The sequence below is a fragment of the Sapajus apella genome, unplaced genomic scaffold (genome assembly GCF_009761245.1).
Source record: "Sapajus apella isolate SASKATOON/1434 unplaced genomic scaffold, GSC_monkey_1.0 scaffold101, whole genome shotgun sequence".
NCBI classification, from domain to species: Eukaryota; Metazoa; Chordata; class Mammalia; order Primates; family Cebidae; genus Sapajus; species Sapajus apella.
In genome coordinates, this window is record NW_022437041.1 from 2489498 (window position 1) to 2501495 (window position 11998).

General features: G+C 33.0%; 1 pseudogene; it reads right to left on the bottom strand.

The window, feature by feature from the left end:
* Positions 1–223: 223 nt before the first annotated feature.
* LOC116536532 lies at positions 224–3856 on the bottom strand (annotated as a pseudogene).
* Positions 3857–11998: the final 8142 nt, after the last annotated feature.

Genomic DNA, 11998 nt, shown 5'->3' on the forward strand with positions numbered 1-11998 from the left:
TTATCACATTTATAAATTTTATTCTGATTTACTGATTTTTCTACATTAGACTTTATATTTCTTTCCCACTGTAGAAGATAAAGACTTAATTCCTATATACTATAACGGCAGAGTATTTGAAAATGTGAATACAATAAGTTCTCCCAACTCTCAACAAAGTTTTTGTTTTTGTTTTTTTGACTGTCCTAAATTGTTTATTAGGTATGAATTTTACAAACTTATGTTAGCGGTAACGGTGGAGCTGGAGAGTATTGTGCCTTCTCCAAGCTGCCTGGCGAGAACCACCAACAGTGTGGTGGAACTTATGGCCCTCTACAAGGCCACGGCTCTTCGGCCTGCAGATGCCAGCCCATGCATCTCCCTGTGCTTGTGGACTGGTTCGGTGATCCATTGGGTGTCAGGATTTCTTCTGATAGCTTTATGGAATGGGTCAATGAGAATAACCTCAAAAAACTTGTATGTGGAATCTTTACCAACTCAGTAAGAATTCAGGACTCTTAAGAGTCCCACAGTGGCATCCAGCTCGCTCCTCTGCAACAGACTGAAGGCTTCGAGCAGACTTCAGCTGGTTAACACCATGATGGACACACTTGCCATAAGTTACACCCTTAGGAGCTGGGCGTTTTCGGCCACCATGGCGAACATGAATCCTATATATAACGTAATCTTGCTTGGCCTTGTAGCCCAGGCTGCGCTCTTTATCAGGCCGGGTGGGGCGGGGAGCCCTGCCGAGAGCAGAGAGCTGGCGGTAGGTACTGCCAGCCCCAGATCCTCAGAAGAAAGCGCATGGCATCAGACTACTTCTCTCTCCATAGCTCCTGGGTATACTTGTGTGCACCCACCTTGGCTTCCCTGATGGCTGTTGCCCGACAGAAAGGGCAACAAAGTTATTTAATAAGAAAAGAGAAAAAGCGAAAACATTTGAAAAATTTAATGCCAATAAAGTAAAATTTGAAAAACGAGAAAATGAATCAAAGGGAACCTAAGTAGAGAAGACAGGCAAAAAGAATTTTACACACATGTATTTAGACTCTAAAAAACCCTAAAAATAACCAAAGAAAATTAACACTGAATTCGATAATTTAAGGCTGTAACTCCCAATGTTGTGAAATAAAAGAAGATACATTATACTAAAACTAACCAAAAGTAAGCTGAATAAACCATGTTAAAATCAGAGAAAGTGACCCTCAAGCAAATAGGGGAAATGGGACCATTTCATCATAATGATTGCATCAACTTTCTAAGAAGACTTATGAATCTCAAACATGTATACACTGAACAAGACTGCTTCAATCTATGAATGGCAAAACGGAAGTGACTGGAGGGTCAAGTTTACAGTTATATTTTGAAGACTTTACTACAACTATTCCAATAATGGATAGAGAAAACAAATTGGTAAGAATAGAGAAAACTTGAAGACCATCAATCAAATTGACCTTATCAACACTTTTAGAACACTCTCCTCAACAAAAGGAGAATACACACTGTTTTTCAGTGTACACAAAATATTAAAAAAATACCATATCCATGATTAAACAACCAATCATGTTAAATCACTGTAAAATGATCACTTTAATCAGTTTAAGACAATATAACTCATACTCAGCATGTTCTTGAATCATAACTAATTCAAACTAGAAAGCATTAACATAAAGGCATTTAGAAATTTTATGAATATGTGAAGTTTTACAATATACTTCTAAATAAATAGTCAAACAGAAACTCTCAAGAAAAATTTTGAAAATAAACATCAAAATTTATAGCCTTAAATTTTATATTAGAAAATAAAAAGGAATTAAAGTAGGAATCTAAGTTTTGGCATTAAGGAACAAACATAAAGAATAAATAAACCCAAATAAGCAGAAGTAACATAATAATACAAGAATATGAATCAACAAAATTCAATACACACAAAAAATCAGAAAATATACAAAACGAAAACCTAGTCTTTTGAAAATATTAATAAACATGACAAGCCATTTAGCAGATGGACCAAGAAAAGAAAGAAAATATAATTTGTCAATAATGGAAACAACATTAAAGCTTCATAGACAATAAAAAGATAATAAAATGGAAATAAAAATATTATGAAAAATATTATGACTCCAAATTCCACAACTCAGAAGATATGCAATTCCTTGAATGACACAAACTGACCAAGCATGTTTATAATCTAAGAGATTAACATAAATAATGATTTATCTATTAAAGAAATTGGATTCATAGCTCAAAAACTTCCCAACAAAGTCAACTCCTGGCCCAAATCACTTTAATAGTAAATTCTAAGAAATATTTCAGGAAGAAATAATACTAAGTCTACACAAACTCTTCACAAAATGAAACAAGATCAACACCACTCAATGCCTATTACGAAGCTAGCAATACCCTAATACCAAAACCAAGTAACAAGAAAATGTTGCAAGCAACAAAGTTATAAGAAAATAAGTTACAACTAATAAGAAAACATTACAAGTAACAAAAACTACAAACTCAAATTTCTCATAAATGTATTATTATAAGTAACAGGAAACAACAGTAACAAGAAAAACATTACAAGTAACAAAAGCTGTAAACCACAATTCGTCATAAACAGAGATGTAGTAAAGAAAATGTGTAAAACATCATAGTAAATCAAATCTTTAGAAAGTTTAATATACTATAATCAAGTGTGGTTTATTCTAGGAATGCAAGACAGGTTTAACATTTAAAGACCAGTCACTGTAATTCACCTCAGTAATAGACTAATAAAAGGAAAATCACTAGGAAGAGAAGGAAAATTATTTAACTTGACAAATTTTAATTTATAGAAACTTACAAGTGGCAATATATTTTTCATCTAAGATCAGAAACAAGATAAGGATTTTCTCTCTCAACACTCATATAGAAAATCATAATGGAAGATCAATAAAATCATTGTTTTTTAAAAGGCATTTAGATTGTAAGGGGGAAAACACCTATCTTTAGTCAGAGAAAACATTATTATCTATATAGATACTCCAGAGACTACATAAAACTTCCAAAACCAACAGAAATTTAGCAAGACATGAAATAAACGGTAGATATTCAAAAGTCAATTTTGTTTATATACATCAGTAATGATAGGCTGAGATTCAAAATTCTTAAAGTAGTCCTTCCGACACCACCAAAAATATCAAGTACTTTTGAAAACTACAAAACACTAATAAAATAAGTTAAGAATAAGGGGTTTTAATTGTTTGTTTTAATGGGGAGATAAACTATGTTCATGGTATATAAGAATTAATATTGTTAAAGTGTAATTTTCTTCTAAAATTGATCTATAGATAAAACACCATCTTGGTGAAAACTCCAGCAGATATTTCTTTTGATGCATCAACTAGCTGATTCTAATGTTTAAATAGAAATGCAAAGGAGTTAGAATAACTAAAACAATTTGTAAAAATAAGAACTAAGTTGCAGATTCACACTACTTGATTCCAAGATACACCCAAAGCTACAGTAATAAGGCACTGTGCTGTTGGTGGAGGAACAGATAGATATATATCAGTGAAACAAGAAAGTTCAGATAAATTCACAATACTCTGAACAACTGACTTGACAAAGCTGCAAAGTAATTCAAAGATGGAAGGATAGTCTTTTATACAAATGGCACTAAAACAATTGGTCATATAAATAAATACAAAACAGAAAGTGCACCTCAATTGTTTATATTTTATTAAAAAATTAACTGGAAATGAACAATTAACCTAAAGGTAAAATGTGAAATTATAAAATTTCAAGAAAAAAACACATGCGCAATAGTTTCACAAATCACACTCTTGTGCTTTTCCTTACAAAGTATTTCAATGTGTTCACCATGTCTTATTAGTTTATGCATTTCTTGATGATTGGGAAACGTATTATATGCATCTCTCTTCTTCCATTGCCCTGTCTTATGTAATAGACTGATATTGATACTCAACACATATTTTATACTTTGTAGATAAATTTCTTTCACACTATGCATCTCACCAAAATATTCCACACTTATTTTTACAGATGTAAATTTTCTTTCAATTTAGGAATATTATCAAGTGTAAAGAAGACGTTAGCTGTTACATTAGTGACCATTTAGCAAGAGAGCAAATGGTAAAAAGTTAGGTGTTAGTGAGGTATAATTTTAGCTCCTAGTGTGAGTGTTAATTGAATGTTACTGCTAATGTTAGAGCTATAACAGTATAATCACCTTATAGGTATAGAAACAAAGTAATTATGGAAGTAAAAGTAGTGAATTAAAACAGGCAGTTAGTGAAAAATCCTGTTAACACACCATTATATTTTTAAATAACTGAAATTGAATATATGAAATCAAGAATGCAATACTACTTACAATAGCCACACACACACACACACACACACACACACACACACACACACACACACAATAGAATACCTAGGAGCACAGCTAACCAGGGAGGTGAAGAATCTCTACAATAAGAATTACAAAATATTGCTGAAAGAAATCAGAGATAACACAAACAAATGGAAACACGTTCAAAGCTCATGGACTGGTAGAAATATTGTTAAAATGGCCATATGTCCCAAAGCAATGTATACATTCAATGCTATTACTATCAAGTTATCAATGTAATTTTTTCATAGAAATAGAAAAAAAAAACTATTCTAAAATACATATAAACCAAAAAAGAGACTAAATATAGCCAGAGCAATCCTAAGCAAAAAGAACATCACATTATTCTATGTCAAACTATATTGCAAGACTATGGTAACCAAATGTCATGGTACTGGAACAAAAACAGACACACAGACCAATGGAACAGGTTAGAGACTCTAAAAATAAAGTTACATAGCCACAACGATCTGATATTTGACAGTCAACAATGTCAAGCAATGGGAAAACAACTCCCTATTCAACAAATAGTGTGGGATAACTGGCTAGTCAAGCATGCATAATATTGAAAATGGATGCCTTCTTTTCACGATACACAAATTCCAACTCAAGATGGATTGAAGACTTAAATGTAAGACCTAAAGCAATAAAAACTCCAGAAGAAAAGCCAGGAAATATTCTGGAAATTGGTCTTAAAAGTGAACTTACGACTAGGTCTTTAAAAGCAATTTCAACAAAAACAAAAATAGACAAGTGGGACATAATTAAACTAAGGAGATTCTATACAGCAAAAGAAACTATCCACAAAGTAAATAGACAACCTACAGAATGAGAGAAAATGTTTGCAAACTATGCATCTAACAAAGGTCTAAATCCAGAATCTGTACGAAACTTAAACAAATCAACAAGCAAATAACAAACTCCATGTAAAAAAATAGGGAAAGGTCATGAACAGCCACCTCTCAAAAGAAAGCATCCACCCAGCCAACAGACATGAAAAAATGCTTCATATTAGTAATCATTATAGCAATGCAAATCAAAATCAATCAAAATGAGATAGCATCTCACACCACTCAGAATGGCTATTATTAAAAAAAAAAAAAAAAAGGAAAGCTTGCTGAGGTTGTGGAGGAAGGGGAATGATTACAAACTGGTGGTGGAAATGTAAGTTAATTCAACCTCTGTGAAAAATAGTTTGGGGATATCTTAAATAACTTAATACAGAACTACCATTCAACCTAGTAATGTAATCACTGGGTATATAGTTAAAGAAAAATAAATATTTCTACCAAAAAACCCCAAAAACCAAAAAACAAAAAACACAAGCACTTGCGTATTCATCACGACGCTATTTCCTATAGCATAGTTATGAAATCAGCCTAGGTGCTCATCAACAGTGGACTGGATAAAGAAAATGTGGTGCATATACAACATGGAATACTATGCAGCCATAAATATGAATGAGATCATTTCCTTTGTGGCAACATGAATGGAGCTGGAGGTCATTCTCCAAAGTGAATTAACACAAGAACACGAAACCAAATACCACATGTTCTCATTTATAAATGAGAGTTAAATATCAGTTGTGCATGGACACAAAGTGAAGAAAAGCAGACATTGGTGCCTATTGAGGGTGGAGGGTGGGAAAGTGGTGAGGATCAAAAAACTACCTATCAGAAATTGTGCTTATTACCTGGGTGATGAAATCATTTATACACCAAACCCCAGTGATGTGTAACTTACCTATACAACAAACCTACACATGTACCCCCAAAACTTAAAATATAAGTTGAAAACAATTAAAAAAATAAAATGAAGGTAGTCAGTCCAAAAAATGGTGTAAAAAATTCTTGATATTCAATTAAACTGTTCTGAACTTTATATTCAAAGAGAATTTTGAGGACAAAACAAGCATATAATATTCAATTTTGTATGTATTTGCCTTCTTATAAGCAATTACTAATCATACCTATTTTTAAAAATATTCCAAGACTTGATGATTTTTCAATTGTTGAGTCAGGTTATTTTTTTAAGTTTGTTGCTGTTGTTGCTCACCTTCTAATGGAAAGGGTTTAATGTTCAGAATGTGGTTTCTATTTCTATTAATCTTACGTGTTTGATAAAAAATTAAGGAAGTGATGCACAATTTGAAATAATGAACACCTCCCTAAAGCAGAAAGTGAGGTAGATTAGAGAAGTTTACCAACAGGTAATAATTAAATAATAAAACCCAGAAAGATGTATTGTTTGTTTTATGAATTACATGTGAAAATATGATAATTATGTAAATTATTTCCAATTTCTATTTTGTCCACTTTTTTTGCTACGTATACAAATATTTCCAGTGTCTTAATATAACAGATAGCAGTCAAAGTTAGCCATATCTTAGGAATGTGGGAGCAATATTTATGTTAACAATTGAAATTTACTTGCCCTGACCTTTTTGGAAATTCAATGGCCTCCTTAAAAGTACAAGGATGCCAATGTAAAAGTTCATTATTACTTGATGCCAAGATTAAGATCCCCTCTTGTATTAGTCTGTTCTCATGCTGCTAAAAGGGCATATTGGAGACAGGGTAATTTAGAAAGGAAAGAGATTTAGTTGACTAACAGTTCAGCATGGATGGGGTGGCCTCAGGAAAATTATGTAAAATCATGGTGGAGGGGAAGCAAACATGTCCTTCTTCACAAAGCAGCAGGAAGGAGAAGAATGAGAACCAAATAAAGAGGGAAGCCCCATATAAAACTATCAGAACTCGTAAGAATATCAAGGGGCAAATTGCCCCATAATTCAATTACCTCCCACCAGGTCCCTCCCATGACACATGGGGAAACTGGCAACTAAAATTCAAGATAAGATTTGGGTGGAGACACAGTCAAACCATATTACCTGTACTTAAAAGTAAGAGAATAACACTAATGGTGAGGAATAATATTAATGATGAGCACTTCTCTTAGTGACTGTAATAGGATGTTAAAACAAAATATTTCATCACTTTTTTCTCTCCTCTATTTATTCTTTCATTTTGTATCATGCTCTTTCTTGCATCATTCTAAAATGAATTTGAGAAAGCTATACAAATGACTATAATACAAAATTACCAAGATAAACAGTTTATGGAATGAAATTGAAGGAAAAGTAGATCTACTAATAAAAGATGGTGTAAGACTAACACACTTTAATGTGCAGTACAGTAACCAGAAATACTAACAAGATATCTTTTTCATCAGTGCCTGTAGGGTGTGCACATCTTCCACATATTCACTCAAAGTGAAGCTGGCTGATGTGTTTGTAGGAATGATGTATTCATATCATTTGATTCACTCAGAGGAGAATAAAGGTATATGTAAAGAAGGGAGCAGGTAGGTGGAAAATCTTATAGTTTTCAGTGTTTCAGGCTTTCATAATTTTTTAAATTATACTTTAAGTTCTGGAGTACATGTGCAGAACGTGCAGGTTTGTTACATAGGTATACACGTACCATGGTGGTTTGCTGCATCCATCACCCCATCATCTACATTAGATATTTCTCCTAATGCTATCCCTCTCCAATCCGTCCACCCCCATACTGTCATAGTTTTTTAAGATACAAAGTATTTATATCATTTTCAGAGTAGTCATTTGAAGTGTTCTGAGGATTACAGAAGCCTGTAAGCATTTGAAATATTTTTTGGAAAACATCTCTTAATATGTTGTCTAAGTGACCCAGGAATATATCTATGCATTTACAGTCATTTCATTTTCAACCAAGGTATCAAGAAAATGGGGAAAGGACAGCTTCTTCAATAAATGGTGTAGGAAAACTGGATATCCCATGTTTATTTTATCCCTATTCACAATAGCCAAGATATGAAATCAACTTAAATATTCACCAATAGATGAATGGATAAACAAAACATACATTTACACAATTGAATATTACTAAGCCTTAAAAAAGAATTAAACCCTGCCATTTGCAAAAATTTGGATGAAACTAGAGGACATTATGTTAAGTGAAATAAGCCAGGCACAGAAAGGAAACTATTACATGCTCTCACTTTTATGTGAGAGCTACAAAAATTGATTTCTTAAACACAGAGAGTAGAATGATAGTTATCAAAGGATTGGATGGATTGTGGAAAGGGGAAATAAAAAGAAGATTGTTAATGGGTACAAAAGTAGAGTTACATAGAAGGAATAAGATTTAGTATTCAGTAGCCCAATAAGGTAACCACAGTAACAATAATTTATTGTATATTTCAAAATTACTAGAAAAGTAGAATTCGAATGTTGCTAACACAAAAAAATGATAAATATTTTAGGTGATGGATACACCAATTCTCCTGATTTAGCCATCACATATTGTATGCTGGTATCAAAATATCACATGTACTCTGCAAATATGTATAGCTGTTATGTATCTATAAAAATAAAAAAGCTTAAAAGATATGAGATAAATTAAATTTAGAAATCAGTTTTAGAAGTTGGAATTCTATAAGTTCACAAATGGAATAAATACTTTGAGCCTAATCCCATCTCTTGATTCTGAGCCCCTCAAGGGCATGCATGCTATCTAATTAATCCAAGATTCCCAGTCATCCTTAGCACCATGTTTTACCCAATAGTTTTCAGGAAAAAAATGTTGATTTGTTTAAGAGGAAACAAGCTGTTTGTTTAGTTTAATTTATTCGTCCACAAATGCAAACTGAATACTACATATTTATATTTAAAAGCTTTTCAATTTTTCTTGAGGAAAGAAGTACTTTTTGCACCCTCAGTTATGGGGCCACAGGGAGTAAAATGAAAAAACAAGAACTTCAATAATTAATTGTGTGTGTGTGTGTGTGTGTGTGTGTGTGTGTGTGTGTGTTTGTGTCTACATAAACGTTAAACGTTTTCATTTTATTGTACCTATGATAGCAGACAGTGCTGGTTACCTCCCTAATATCCATTCTCCCCATCTTCTAAAACTAACCGAATGTTAAATTCTTTTAGAGTCACAAGTTGTCCACAAAATCTACATTCTCCAGGATGCCTTGCAAATTCTAGCCACCATGCAAAATAATTCTACAAATAAGACAAAAACATAAGCATTATGGATGAACTAATGATATATAAAAAAGAAAAGGGAGTCAGCCAATATATGCCTTCTGTCCTTCCACTGTTTCTTGGCTACTGGGAAACTTGCAGTTATCTTGCGTGCTTAAAGACAGAAGCCTCATACCAAGTATGGAAATATTCTGGGTCCCTGACACAGCACTGGATCCACAATTCTAGATCAGTATTGTCTACCTCTGAACTTCTTTAGTGCAAAAGAATTACAAAAATATTTGAATAAGGGAATACAATAGATTGTTTATAAGTCACTGCTGATTGCATCTTGTGTGTTATATTAGCCACTTGCCAAGAAGAGAATTAGGAGTTCATAAATATATAAAAATAGACAATAAATAGTTTAACAGGGGAAAGAAAAATAATAGTGTGTGGAAAAACGGATACTCACATGAGGTTAGTTCAGTGAGGAAAAAAATGCTAGGCCCTATAGACTTTGTTAGAAGAGGCTTAGAAGTGTGTTTGAGTTTTATAGGAGTCAATATTGAAGTGGATACATGATCATAATACTGTGATCAAAGGAAATCAGTTAAAGCCTACCTCTCCCTAATATTCTGGTTCTAGAATGGAATGGGTTGAGAAAAGACTAATGATACAGAAGAATATGTTAGGGCAAGAGGTAGTAGTGTGTTTGGATAAGAAAATGGAATTATTCTCAGCAAAGAGTAACTATCATGGTGATATTCAGTCTCTGATCACACACTGTATACCATGCTGTGTCAGGGAAGTGGAAACAGCTCTGAAGTTACTAAGTAGTGTATGAAACCTTATCCAATAACCAGACAATAGATTCTGGGTTAAGGCTTCGCTGTAATCTTACTTCTAAAAGTAATCAAGTCATTATGAAATCCATTTATAAATTATGGTGAAGGAACAACTTAACCTAGAAATTCATGGACTGCTGTCTATACATATGACTTTGATAATACCGAGTAATTTTTTGTCATAAGTAATTTTCAAACTTTTGAAGAAAAATAAACCGACAAAATTAGTTGGGCTTTTACTAGAGGGCAGGAGAATTCCTTGAGTAATATGCTTATTCTATTGTAGGAAAATTTGATAATAAAGACCTGATAAAATTCAAGTCACAGACTTAAGAATAAATAAGAATGTATCTCTTCTTTCTGGAAACTTCTCACCTTGAAAACAAATCCCAGGAGAGACTTGAATCTAGAGACACTTTACAGTACACACCATGTGGCTTAAAATCAGGAATCTGTAGAGCTGGGTTTACCAAAGGTGAAGAATAAACATTTATCATTTTCAATACTACTTCATCAATTTTTGAAAATAAGTAGATCAATGAATAAAAGGCTCTATTTCCTAGACCGTGAATGCTAAAAAGAGTATGCTTCCACTAGAAAAAAAAATTCTTTGGTAGATTAAGTTGAGCATTAGCTATTGCTATTCCTCTAAGATTTCTTTCAGGAGGACCTAATTTTGTAATCAATACAATTGCTTCAAAATTTTGAATTATGTATCTCTTGGCCACAAGTCTAGATTCAGCAGTTACTGTCTCTTCTTATGGGCCATAATTCCTTCCCTTGCCTTCTCTCTCCTTCCTTTTCTGCTCTATATTCTCCTTTTCTTTCTTTTCCATTTCTTCCCTTTCCTTTCTATTTTTTTTTTAATTTCCAGACAATGCTTGATAATTCCCTAGAGTGTATAAACAGTGATGGTTTATTTTTCCAGTTCTCCTGTACCCCCGTTCCCTCATAAGCATGAAACACATGAGCAAGTGATTTCTCTTAACAATCATTTTTGTGGACTGGAAAGGCTATTACTGTCAGAAGAGTGGACAGCAAATGAAGTGAGGTAGAAAAACATACATGAACGAAAATCTGGGTGAGCCCTTTACCAGAAATTTCGTATATAGGTAAAATTCTATGTTTCTGGATAAAAGTTAAAAATCATTGTGTTCCTGCATTTCAAGGTCTTGCCTTACACATAGACTTCTACAATTAAGAAAGCTACTTGTTCCTTTTTTTCCCGTAGTTTTACTTCTTCTTACAATTTAGAATGATACATTGAACAAATTAAATTAATTGAAGTTCCAGCAGTTTAACCAACTGAGAGAAACTTTTATGAAAAAAAAATATGTAAAATGATTTGTATTTGACATAAGCCTTTTCTTTCTGAATTCACATTTGAGTTATAACTAAGACAAGACACTTGTGTTTTTCTCTGCTTAATGAGTGCTCCACACTATTTCTAGTACACAGGATTGCACTGTTATCCAATTAGGAAAGTATACAGGATGCAAGGCTTATCATTATTCTGCACATAATTGAGTTGTGCATCTTACACCATCATCAGTGTTTTATTTTCCTCGGAGATGCTTATTATCATGCATAGATTTTGCTTTTTGGCAGAACTGAGGATTTCCTTTGGGGGTTGAACCTCAAAGTAACTTGACATCCTCATTAACTTTTATGGCAGCTAAGGTATTAAGCATCCTTAGACTGAAGAGTAGTCTCAAAAATTTTCTTATCATTCCTTTTCCCCTCGATTCATTGCATACAATCTTATATTGTTGT